Here is a 13,004-nt window from a genome sequence, read left to right as displayed (position 1 = left end):
GTGTCATTCTGTCAATTATGTCATTTTTAATGCAAAGTTGACATAGCTTGGGATGTCTTTGTTATGACAACTTGACATTAATCAAGACAACATAACCATACTAGCGGTCCTGACTCTGCCTGGAACGGGGGAGTGCGGATATTTACACCGCTAGCACAGGAGCTTTGGACCGCCATCGTCAAACTGGCCTCCGTTGGTCTCAGAGCCTGTGTTCGGTCACAGAAAGTTATATAAACATCAGTTGCAACTTTATAGCCAATAGCTATCCAAATAATGTTTGTAGACGGTTTACAAACTAATTATTAACCATTAACAAAGTGTTACAAATATCTGGTCTATCTATCTATGTGATGTTTATATATGTTTTACAAACCATCTGGTTTCATCATTAAAAAATACTTACATATATATATATATATACACACATATATATATAAAAAACAACAACTTCGTCCTTCACCCTCCGCGGGTGGTCTCATCCTTCGAGCTCGGGTCCTGAGACATTCACTGAGCACGTCATCTGTTGGGGCCTTATCTTTGATGTACTTGGATGTTTCATCCTGGATAGTGGCTCTCACACTCACTAGTCCACGGCCGCCTTCCTTACGGCTAGCGTACAGTCTCAGGGTGCTGGATTTGGGATGGAACCCTCCATGCATGGTGAGGAGCTTTCGTGTCTTAACGTCTGTGGTCTGTATCTCTTCCTTTGGCCACCTTATTATTCCCGCAGGGTATCTGATCACTGGCAGGGCGTAGCTGTTTATTGCCTGGGACTTGTTCTTGCCATTGAGCTGACTTCTTAGGACTTGCTTTACTCGTTGAAGGTATTTGGCAGTTGCTGTTTTCCTTGTTACCTCTTCGAGGTTGCAATTTGCTTGTGGTATTCCAAGGTATTTGTACCCATCCTCAATGTCTACTATTGTTCCTTCTGGGAGTGAGACCCCTTCTGAGTGGACTACCTTCCCTCTCTTCATCACCATTCGACTGCACTTCTCAAGCCCGAATGACATCCCAATGTCAGAGCTGTAGATCCTGGTGGTGTGGATCAGTGAGTCGATGTCCCGCTCTCTCTTAGCATATAGCTTGATGTCATCCATGTAGAGGAGGTGACTGATGGTGGCCCCGTTCCTGAGTCGGTATCCATAGCCAGTCTTGTTGATTATTTAGTGGGGACAGAGCATCTCCTTGGTATATGCCACATTTGATGGATACTTGTGCAAGTGGCTTGCCATTGGCCTCAAGGGTGGTTTTCCACAGCCTCATTGAGTTTGCAATGAAGTCTCTTAGAGTCCTGTTGATGTTGTACATCTCCAAGCATTCAGTGATCCATGTGTGTGGCATCGAGTCATATGCTTTCTTGTAATCAATCCAGGCAGTGGTTCTGCAGTCTTGGGTGACTGTTCTGTCAACCAGGAGTTGGTGTTTGGCTCCTCTGGTTCCTTTGCCGATGCCCTTCTGTGCTTTGCTCATGTATTGATCCATGTGTCCACTTATCTTAGCCGCGATGATGCCTGACATGAGCTTCCATGTTGTGGAGAGACAGGTTATTGGCCGATAGTTGGATGGGACTGTACCCTTTGCAGGATCCTTCAGGATCAGGATTGTACGCCCTTCGGTAAGCCATTCAGGGTGCGTCCCATCCTTTAGCACCTGTTCATTTGTGCTGCTAGGCGCTCGTGGAGTGCAATGAGCTTCTTTAGCCAGTAGGTGTGGATCCTGTCAGGGCCCGGTGCTGTCCAGTTTTTCATACCTGAGACTCTTTCTTGGATGTCTGCCGTTGTGATGGTGACTGGATTCTGTTCAGGGAGGTTGCTGTGGTCCTCTCTCAGAGCCACCAGCCACAGTGCATCGCTGTTGTGTGATGCCTTTTCGAGTTTCGAGTGCTTCAGGTATGGGCATCTGGTTGTACTTCTTGGGTACTTGCTTTCTCATTGCACCTCTCTCGGCCTCTGTCAGTTGGCTCACTTCTCTCAGTGCCTCCTTGATTTTTGCCTCCAGCCTTCGTTTCCATGGTGGGTACTGTTTCTCATGATTGCTCTTATATCCAAGCAATCCAGGATCACTGCTGCTGAGGCGTATATCAGCTCATTGGTTTCAGTGATGGTTGTGGTAGGCTGGATAGCTCAATTGGTAATTGGTCCTCGCACTCAATGCTGCATTCACATTGAGCTATCTGAGCACGTCATCTGCTGGGGCCTTATCTTTGATGTACTTGTGGATCTTGGATGTTTCATCCTGGATAGTGGCTCTCACACTCACTAGTCCACGGCCGCCTTCCTTACGGCTAGTGTACAATCTCAGGGTGCTGGATTTGGGATGGAACCCTCCATGCATGGTTAGGAGCTTTCGTGTCTTAACGTCTGTGGTCTGTATCTCTTCCTTTGGCCACCTCTGGTTCCCCAGCACCTGACGCAGACCTTGTTTGGCCGGGCGATGTCTGAGCCGGCATGTCATATCTTTCATTGTCACTCATCATTGCATGAGGTAGGCAGTAGCAGTAGTGTATATATATACATACATATATATATATACATATATATATATATATACATATATATACATACATATATATATACATATATATATATATATATATATATATATATATATATATATATATATATATATATATATATATATATATATATATATATATATACACACATACACATACATACATAAATATATATATATATACACATACATATATACATATATAAGTATATAAAATGTTATATGTTAAATGTGTGCAACAATAAACTGTTAATAAATAGTTTACTAATGTAATCAGAATGTAATTGTATCATCTCTCATCAGCTATGACACAATATATAATTTATAAACTCATTATTTTATATTCCACAAACTAATGATAAAATAACATAAATTACAGCATTACTAATAATTAGTAAACATTAATAATTTCATTGTTTGTTACTAGTAAAAAAAAACATTAACTAAAGTAATTAATTTATAAATTTACCATTTATTAATGATGGTTATTATAAAGTATTACCGAAGAGGAAATAAATATGAAGACCATAAAATTGCACTATTTCATTGCAGGGTTTAAAATGAGTATTTCCAGTATCTTCAGTCAGAGGTTCACTGTGTTAGATCCACAGTACTGGCGCTGCAATACTTGAGTTAAGCAGATGGGTGAGCTGCACCTGTTTCGCTCAGTCCAAGATTCGGCAAACACACAGTACATATTTTTTCTCACTTTTAATAACAATAGTAATTTAACCTATAGCAATGTCACAAAAGACACAGCTGTGTGTTTGGAATACACGTGAGAGCCAGTGCAGCTGCACAGGCAGAGAAAAGTGCCACATACAGAAACTCTAATGTCACTAGAACCTTTCTGTATTTATATATATATAAATATATATATATATTTGGAACGACAATAGGATGAATGAACACGCACTTTCAGGAATGGCATCCCCATGAGGTACAGTTGTATTTCCACAGTTTTAAAGAAATTTTACAGCAATACCTGGCTGGATTCAGAGTTTGTACTTGTAATGCTCTTTGGAGCATTGTTGACTGTGCCATTTACTTTGTAAATCAGGCAAAGTAAATGGCACAGTCAACAATGCTCCAAAAAGTCAAGCATCTTTGGCCAAAGGTTGACTTGGACTTGGACAAAAATTTTAGTAGTTCACAAGAACCCTCAGCTTGAGATTTCTAATTACAACAAGAACAGTTAACAAGTAACAAGTTACTGATTCACCTTTCATTATCTTCCTCTCATGGCTATGCCAAAGAAAGAGAAGGAGAGAGATGATGTCCCGTACTCTGCAGGGGGTATAGGTAACAGTTGTTGTCATCATAAACAGTATCCCTAGGTTTTGAAATTCTAGTTTCTCAGTGTAATCCACTAAACCTGTAGAAAGAAAGAACAAATGTTTTCAAAATGCTCAGAAAATTAAAGCAGATTCAATTAATGTTGATGAACTATGGGAAAAAAACTGTTAAATTAGTATTTACTTGATTTCAAATACTGGCATTAATAAAGTCTTATATATATACTTATATGATTTTCATAAGCATGGATGAACTGATGTTCAGTTTATTTAAGAAATAGTTATATTTATACAATATGATTTGTGAGTAGCTTTCCTTATCTTCTTTTTCTGTGAAAAGCCCAGTGTGTGTGTATTTTGACCTCAAAGTATAGCACACTGAAATGTTTGGATTTGTTTGTGTACACTGGTATCTTCAGTGTCATATTGTAGTTAAATGGTGAATCAGTTTACGTGTACAGAAAATAATATTTTTTAACAGTTGAGACTGTGGCTCTCAACTATAATAGACTGAATAATGTAACTATGTTTCTTGGTTGCTTTATAAACCATTCAAAATACAGATATCCTCGGTTTATGACCACAAAGAATGAAAAGCAGGATACATCTGGGTAGGAATAGTGAAGCAGTACTTCAGTGTCAGCAGTACTGCTGCCTGTTTGAATCGTCTTTCTTTTTGTTTTTGTTTTTTCCCTGCACTGTAATGTCATATGGAATTGTTTGTGTTTTCATCTTGCACACATGGACAAAACAGACATATTTCACTTCCTTTCCATCATCCCATATTGTAATAGCATTACAGCCAAAAGAGAATTTGAAAGATAAATACTAAAATCTCTCCCATATTGCCATTGAATTGAGTTTATTCTTTTGCATATCTCTGCCTGCTGTTTACCAGCCTGTTTACGGACTGGGAACTGATTTCTTACAAGTTTGATAAAAGCCAGAGAAAATAAAAAGTAAAGTGAATGAGGTCACTTTGAGTCTTTTCAAATAAAATGGTTTTAACTTTTGTGATCTCTGGGGTTTTGTTTTCCCCCCTTATAATAAAAGTACCTTCATTTAATTTTTCATTTCCCTTTTTTTGTTTCTTTCTCCCAGTCTCTGTACATGAGGGTGTGTGCACATGCATGTTTGAAGAATAACCACTAGATGGTGCCAATAAGCTAAGACAGGACTTGTTATCCAAATCAGTTGATAAAACCATCCAGTTTTAAGGGCACCTCAAAGCTCATTATTTTTTTCCTATTTATAGAAGTCTCAGAAACTGATGAAATATAATTTTCGTTACACAAGACATTTTACCATTAAGAATATAAACAGATAGGTTTATGTCTCTGCATTTTCTCAAACAAACCCCTTTTCTCCCTCAGTGTCCAGTTGCATGTTATTCTTTTCTTTTTAGTCTTGAATGTGCATATAGTATATGTACAGTATATGTCCTGTGAGAATTATTATTGTTATTATTTTTATATAAACAAAGGCAATGGAAGCTTGTGGATGCTTTTCAAAAAAAGACATTTAGTCTTGTTGGACAGTATTTAGTGGTCACTGCAAGAATCTGGAAAAAGTGAGACAAATGGAATGTCTGTGAAAAGGTCTGTGAAAAGAAAACACCCCACACAGAAACCTTTTGAATAAAATGTCTGGTAGTGTGGTAAAGTCCACTGGTGCAAACCATTGGTTAAAGGGGTTGCTATGTTCAATGTTTATGGAATATGTTTCACCCACAACTATATGTTTCACTCCAAACTCAAAAACAGATGAAACATGCACCCAATGCTACAACTTCATTTATCAACAGATTTGGGAAAATAAACAAAACAAGTCACAGCACATTACTAATTTTACTTTTATTTACACAAAAATGTGGCAAAAGATATTACAGCATCATCTGGTGAGGAAAACAAAGTCTGGTTTTAGAAATGATGGACTGTGATGTACAGAGAAATTGTTTTATGCAGCTGAAACAAGACATTGTCTCTTCTGACTTGATTACCTTGAAAGAGATGCAAGAACTAAGATGGTCTGTGCTGAGTGATTTGTGTTTGGCACCACCTTAGTTCAGACTCATCTCATAAATTAAAAATATAGAGTTTAAAGAGAAAAGGTAAATGCAATTTGTTTTTGGCATCCAGGATATGTGTACTATTATTCCCTATGAAAACATATTGTGCAGCAGAGAGAGAGATCACTGCCAATCCCCCCTCAGGGATTGGAAGAACAGAGCCCACACAAGGATGCGCTGTGTTGCAGGAGCAACAGCAGCAGAAAGCAGCATCGTTAGACTGAGGAGCAGAGAGAGAGCAGGTAAGCACAGGGGTGTGTCTGAGCCGGCTTATTAGGGAGGCAAGGCAAGGTAATTTATATATCACATTTCAAGGCAATTCAAAGCATCAAAAGCATTGCGACAACGTGCAAAAGAAACACACCACAAACACAACACATTTAAATACAACGAAAAACAGCCAGTAAAGAGCCAAGAGCCAAGAAAATAGAAAATAAAAACAAGTTAAAATAGAATAAGACAGGTATAAAGACAGGTAAAGAATACTTCAGTGGCAGCAATTTGAGACTTAATAAGCCAAAACTAAAAAATTTTCACCTTGTGTACACAGTCTAGATTCACCACCGGTCTTGATTAAGTGAAATAAGCCTCTTTGAGCTTACCGCAAAACAACCTCACGGTCGGTCGAACGCAACCTGGAACTACACCGGGAAAAAAACCCACAGGTTAAAAAACACATATCAGTCTTTTCCACAAATCTACCAACCACTGACATCAGCACTTAACCTAGAATTGAATTGCAAAATATATCGGAAAACCTTGAGCAGTAATAAAGTGGCATAACTCTCCACTCTCCACCCTCCACTCTCCACTCTCCTGGGAAGACTTCCCAGGAGAGTGGGATTTTGGAACTTGGCTGCAGAGATATTTACCCATTCAGCCATAAGAGCATCAGTGAGGTTGTGCACTGATTTGGGGCGATGAGGCCTGGCTTGCAGTCAGTGATCCAATTCATACCAAAGGTGTTGGATGGGGTTGGGGTCAGTGCTCTGTGCAGGCCAGGAGTACATGGAAGAAGCAGATCACAGCAAACACAGGATTTACACAAGTACGGTGCACATATACAATGTAAATTTAATATATACTCTGTGATAATCTGCACACATGGTGAGGTGTTTTGTTGTTCTTCCACACTGTTCAACATTTGGATGGAAGAACTGTGCTAAGCTAAAACACAGAAGCAATAGAGACAACTTTCACTTAATTTAGTCAGAGTACTATTATCGAAAAACGTCCCTAAAAATATTTTGTGTACAGTATGGTACAGAAAACATGCAATATGAAACTTCCAGCCAATGACAGTTTTCTCCGACAGCAGGAGTGTGATACTGCACAAGTTAAAGCAAATTCCTGTTTGTTAATTCTCTTTTTTTAAATTCACACCCCAAAAGTTTGTCAAAACCTTCCATTCATAAAATGTGTTGCAACTCACATTACAGGAAACTGTCACAGTAATGTGGTTTTCACTCAAAAATATTAAGCAACAGTGTTTTCCGGAATGTGTTTCGAAGTCACACCCTCATGTCTACCGGTCACTGTGAAAAGCTGCATACAGTGCATGGGTGTGTGCACAACACAATATAATATTCATTGTAAAAGCAAAGTTGAGCAAATGACTAAATGTACACGCAAAAACTTGCAACTGATATTTATTAAAGAAAATAATAAATGCAATGAGATAGTTACAATCATGTTGTTTTCTTTTTATGATAATTTCTCCAGGTACAGACAATTTGGGACAATAATTAATTAAAGGTTATCTTAATCTTAACACACTGGGAATGGTCCACAACTTTGAAAATAAATTCCAAAATGATACCTGAAGATGGACCTGAATTTTTACTTACTCCACCCTGTGCTGCACCTACTATTCTTTATAAGGGCTGCTGTTAGGTGACTCTGAAGTCACAGATGCCTCTTCCCAGAATAAAACAATCCATGCTTTCCAGTCCATTACCTCACAGAGAAAAACAACTTTGACCAAAAAAACAAACATATGTCACTATATGGTACTTGTGATGGATTGGCTCTCTCACGCAAGTTTCATATTATAATGAAATTAAGTGAAACCAGTGACTGCAGCATGCATGCTTTGTAGATGAGCTGAAACAAGCCAAAACACTGGTGCAGTCATTTAATAATCCAAAACAGAAAAATCAACACAAACAGATGGCCAACAAACCACAAATATGTTACGACAATATGTGATTAATAGGTGTCTGACTTCTAACTCTTTTAAAAGATGATATTTGTGTCACTGAAACCCTCCACCATTTCCACAGAAAATGCCCTCCCAACATTTTGAAAGACCTGTTTTATATCAGCAGCTGTCATCAACAGCTCCCTCACCACTGATGTCTTTTCATCTGGCTTTTAGAAAAATCCAAACCAGATCCTATTGTCCTCAAAAACTACAGGTCTTTTTCAAAACCACCTATATTCCCAAAAATTAACTAAACTCTGCCGCACTATTTATGTAATTGTATTTTGAGCATTCTCCTGCACAGCGATCACTCTGCTCAAAGTAACACATGACCTTCAGCCAAAATGCAACCTGCGTGTTTTTTCCTTTTTGCTTGGTCTGTGGCTTGATTTCTGTCATTGTCTGTAAAACATTTTGTTGACATTTTTTAAGAAAAATGCCATAAAAATAAAGTTCATTATCATTAGAATACCACGGTGGAAATATCAAGGGCCACTTTAATTCATTATTCAGGTTTTTCAACCTCTTAAGAGGGACATGTCATCTGTCATTAATTATGTCGTTAATAATTTTCAAATACATTCCAATGTTTGGTCTATCCTAAGTACAGTAGGTGTCATACAAGGTGTCTCTAGAAAGAACTGTATGTACAATACAACATTTATGATGTATTAGACAACCAAGAAATACTTGACTACATTCCTGTCAGCACATGGCAAACCTCACCCAACCAGAACTCCACTGTGGCCATAACAAACAATAACTATCATTTGTAGCGCTTTATGCACTTCTTCCAATGTCTGATATGTGTCCGCAACATCACAGAAGGAAACAAAAAATGGATAGTGACAAGTGAAACAGAGGAAAAGTTTGCATCAGCACACAGATGATAACCACAGACAATCAAAGTGAAAGAAAATGAAGGTAAATGTATTTTACCACCTTTGATGATCTCTGTCTCGGTACACCCTTCACATAGTTTGTAAGTGAATCACAACGCACCAGGAAATGAGAGGAATCTTGCTGTGGAACATAATCTGTGTGTTTGATTGCTGTTGTCATGGTTACCCTGATCATGTTCCGGGTGCCACAATACAATGCTTCCCAGCACCACTGTCATGATCTGATGAATGTTTTTAATTTCTGTGAGCTCCAACACTGTAACACTAACACACACACACACACACACACACACACACACACACGTTTTAAAAAGTCAGCAGGACACCAATAATTGATGATACAAACTCTGTTCAGAATACAAACTAATATTTTGTTATTAACTAATTTAGACACATGTAGCAGCACGTTTGCCAAAAACAGCAACAGTCAATAACTATAAACATATAGCACTACTTTGCAAGTAATTCTGCCTTTTCTTAGGCATTCCAGCATGCATCCTCCAAACTGCGGTCAAAAACACAGCCTACTTCCAAAACGACATTTGCTTTCTGCTCTCAAGCACAATGACAGCATCTGTGTATTGTTGTGGCAATAAGATTTGAAAACACAGTGCAGTTACTGTTGCGAAACTTTTTCACTTTGTTGTCAACAATTGACCTTTTCAGAATATGCAGCAAGGTCCATGTGTGTGATGAAAATGCTGTAATGAAAAATTAAAATGCGCAGTAACTCCACTATGAGCCTCTATATCTCAGCTGCAGATGTTCCGATGATATTTCAGGTGGATAATATATTGGGAGTGCAGAAGCCAAAACACTTATGCACATTTCTTTGATGTAGCTCACTCAGAACTTGACAAAAGGTAAATGGATATTGGAGAAAGAAATGTTGGATTTTAGACAGGAAAATCAATTTTTTCTACCTCTTCTTGGCCATGCAGACATTGAGTTTTGCTAGCGGAAGGTGGGATAAGTCAGTGACAGTCTGATAAGCTATAAAGTATAATAAGCTGTATAATGTATAGTAAATCACACAATGAGAGCTTAGTCCAGGATCCAGCCACTGCGATCCTCTCACAGTTTTTAAAAAACAAGTTTCTGGGATGACAAAAAACATCAGATCTCAAAGCACATCATGTCATTATTGTTATATATTTATGCAGATGTTGATGGATTTATGAACCTAGTCCTGCTTGATGTTACAGCAGCTTGTTGATACCACACTAAAGGTCCTGTGTCCTCTTCTCTTTTCTAATGACATGTTTCCTCTTGATCAATTAAACCATTTTATTTCCTTTTCATTGAAAGCGATTGCACTGAGGTGGCACTTGCTTCTAAATCCTAATGATGCCAGTAGCCTGCATAGCCTGAGCCATAAATTATAATGATTATATATATATATATACATATATATTCTTGATATATACCAATACCAAGTGATGGCAACATCAGGAAAAAGGAACATGAGAAACTAGAGAAGTACCAAGGGCTCAGAGAAGAGCTGGAGAAGGCCTGGAAGGTGAAGGCAACAGTGGTGCCCGTGGTCATCGGAGCACTCGGGGCAGTGACCCCCAAACTGGAGGAGTGGCTACAGCAGATCCCTGGAAGAACACCAGACATCTCGGTCCAGAAGAGTGCAGTACTGGGAACAGCAAAGATACGCAGAACCCTCAAGCTCCCAGGCCTCTGGTAGAGGACCCGAGCTCGAAGGATGAGACCACCCGCGGAGGGTGAAGGACAAATTTTTTTTTTCATATATATTCTTGACATTTATTGCGACAGCTTACTTTTCAGGGCTGTTATCTTCATATGTGCATAGGTATAGTCCCAGATTGGCAGACAAAATTGTTTTTATTGCTCCAAAAAGGCAAATTAAAGGCTAACGGTGACTGAACTATTGCAGTAAGTGCTTCTAAATGTTGAAGCAATTTACCTACAGAGATGTTCATCCACTGTAATTCTGCATCTTCTTTTAAAAACTGATCTATGCATATTCAGTCCCTTATTTGTTGTTTACAAATGGCAGGTACATTTAAAAAGGTGAAAAATAAATGTTAGTATACATGTTAAAAATACGTAGATAATGATATCATTGCACTAGCAAGGGCACTTCATCTTTCACACAACTACACCCTGACATTTGCTGAAAGGATGATGGGTGTCCCTGAAACTGTACACTTTTTCATTAATTAGACTAGACTGAACCCAGGTGATAATACTCCTTTAATCATTTCTCATATGAAATTGAATCCCTAAGACGGAGATGGAAACACTGTAAAGGGAAGCAGACAAGTTAGAGCAGCACTATAAAAAAGTGCTGAGGCACTGGAGATGTGGATCTTGCAAAGGCAGCTGCAACCTAATATTAGGTATTAGATGTTAACCAGTTTTGGGGCATTCACTGTACAGTCAGTCAACTTTCCCCTCTTTCTTCTTTTTTTAATATCGTGATGCCCCATTACAAAAGATGCAGCCCTCTTACAGGGAAACTAAAGCAAAACAAGGAAACAAGTGTGAAATCAGACAAAGATCTGAGTTTACAGAGTTTACAAATGGCAGGTACATTAAAAAAGGTGAAAAATAAATATTATTATACATGTTGAAAATACGTAGATAATGATATCATTGCACTAGCAAGGGCACTTCACCTTTCACACAACTACACCCTGACATTTGCTGAAAGGATGATGGGGGTCCCTGAAACTCGTTTGTATTTCAGAAGGTGGAGAAATACACAGGGAATCGAGACTGAAAGGCATTTCAATGCCAGAACTATTCCAGAAAGCGCAGTGAAGAGCAGTGGGCATTTTTATTCATTACAGGACCAGCTGTGACAACACAGACACTTTAAAATGTTATAGCGCCAGAAACACAACTGTAGGCTACCTTATGAAATAACAAATACTGTTAATGTCAAAAATCATGGGCTGTCTTGTAACGTGTTTCCCAATATTTAGTAACCTAATCAGGCCAAGAAATTCCTGAACATTGACTCATTACCTACTAACCGCAAAGTGAGGGTAGTGGGCAGTGAGGATGAATGAATGAATGAATGAATGAGAATGAGGGCAGGTTTAGAGACCAGAGGATTCCACCTCAGACCAACACAACGAACTCTGAGCAGGGGAAGGAAATGACACTCACCCCAGGAACTGAGCAAGGCACTTCATTACTGAGTGCACAGGTGCTGTTCTGATTTATACAGCAGCCCTCAATGTTAACCTGTGTGTGATATATAAATCACACAATCAGCCAGTCTGCCTAGATTTTACACGTTAATTCATCTGAGAGTATATAGCCTAAAGTGAAACCTCTGTTGGTGAGGACGGAAGTAAAATCACATGCTGCGGTTACACAGCTACGTTACGCAGGACGTGGTGAAGGACAGTAATCCCTGCGTTCAAAAGCCACCAGAACCGCCGCAATAGTGAGAGGACGACTGCGTTCGGTTCCCACAGTGTAAAAAGACAAACTGAGCACCTGAGCAGCAATGAAGACACACGTGAGAGCGTCAGTTTCCAGCTGTAGTCCGGTGAATATGAATGAAGAATGACCAATGGTAAGTAAGGAAAGCGTAGGCTACTCCTGCGTGTAGGTTAACTCTAGTGGCCTGGTGACGCACTGAATTAAACTGACATTAAACGCACCAAATTCGAGCCGAATTCGAGGTGAAGTCAGGTCAGCTAGCCAGTTAGTGCGGGGATGATACAGCACACAGGCGAAGTCTGCCACATGCAAAGCAGCGTAGTGAAGCGTTTTCGAAACTTACCAGGTGCCGACTACACACGCATCCGTCCCTTTGCATTCTCCGCCGAGCGACTGGCTGATTTACTAAATGTTGGGAGACTTTAAGGGTTTTCCAAACAGGGGAATTCCGTGTTAATAACTTACCAGTCAAATGGAAACTGAACTAGGTTTAGGATTTACGGGAATTGAGTTCTGGTTTACAGGAATTGATACACTATTTACTCGTGTTGGACTGCCTTAAATTCCACTTAAATGAATGTTTACGTCCAGTAACA

The 13,004-nt window shown here is 39.1% G+C and overlaps 1 long non-coding RNA gene across 2 annotated transcripts; it reads right to left on the bottom strand.

The window, feature by feature from the left end:
- Positions 1-5,647: 5,647 nt before the first annotated feature.
- LOC122866684 lies at positions 5,648-13,004 on the bottom strand. 2 transcript variants are annotated; one of them, XR_006375783.1, is made up of 3 exons: positions 12,752-13,004; positions 6,750-6,866; positions 5,648-6,518 (listed from the first exon to the last, which is right to left on the bottom strand). It is a non-coding gene; the product is annotated as an uncharacterized LOC122866684 (long non-coding RNA). The 2 variants fall into 2 exon arrangements; XR_006375782.1 differs by lacking the exon at positions 12,752-13,004 and having other exon boundaries at positions 6,750-10,450.

The sequence above is a fragment of the Siniperca chuatsi genome, linkage group LG19 (assembly GCF_020085105.1).
Source record: "Siniperca chuatsi isolate FFG_IHB_CAS linkage group LG19, ASM2008510v1, whole genome shotgun sequence".
Taxonomy (NCBI): Eukaryota; Metazoa; Chordata; class Actinopteri; order Centrarchiformes; family Sinipercidae; genus Siniperca; species Siniperca chuatsi.
The sequence above is the reverse complement of the archived record's forward strand: the minus strand, read 5'-3'. Positions and strand labels throughout refer to the sequence as shown.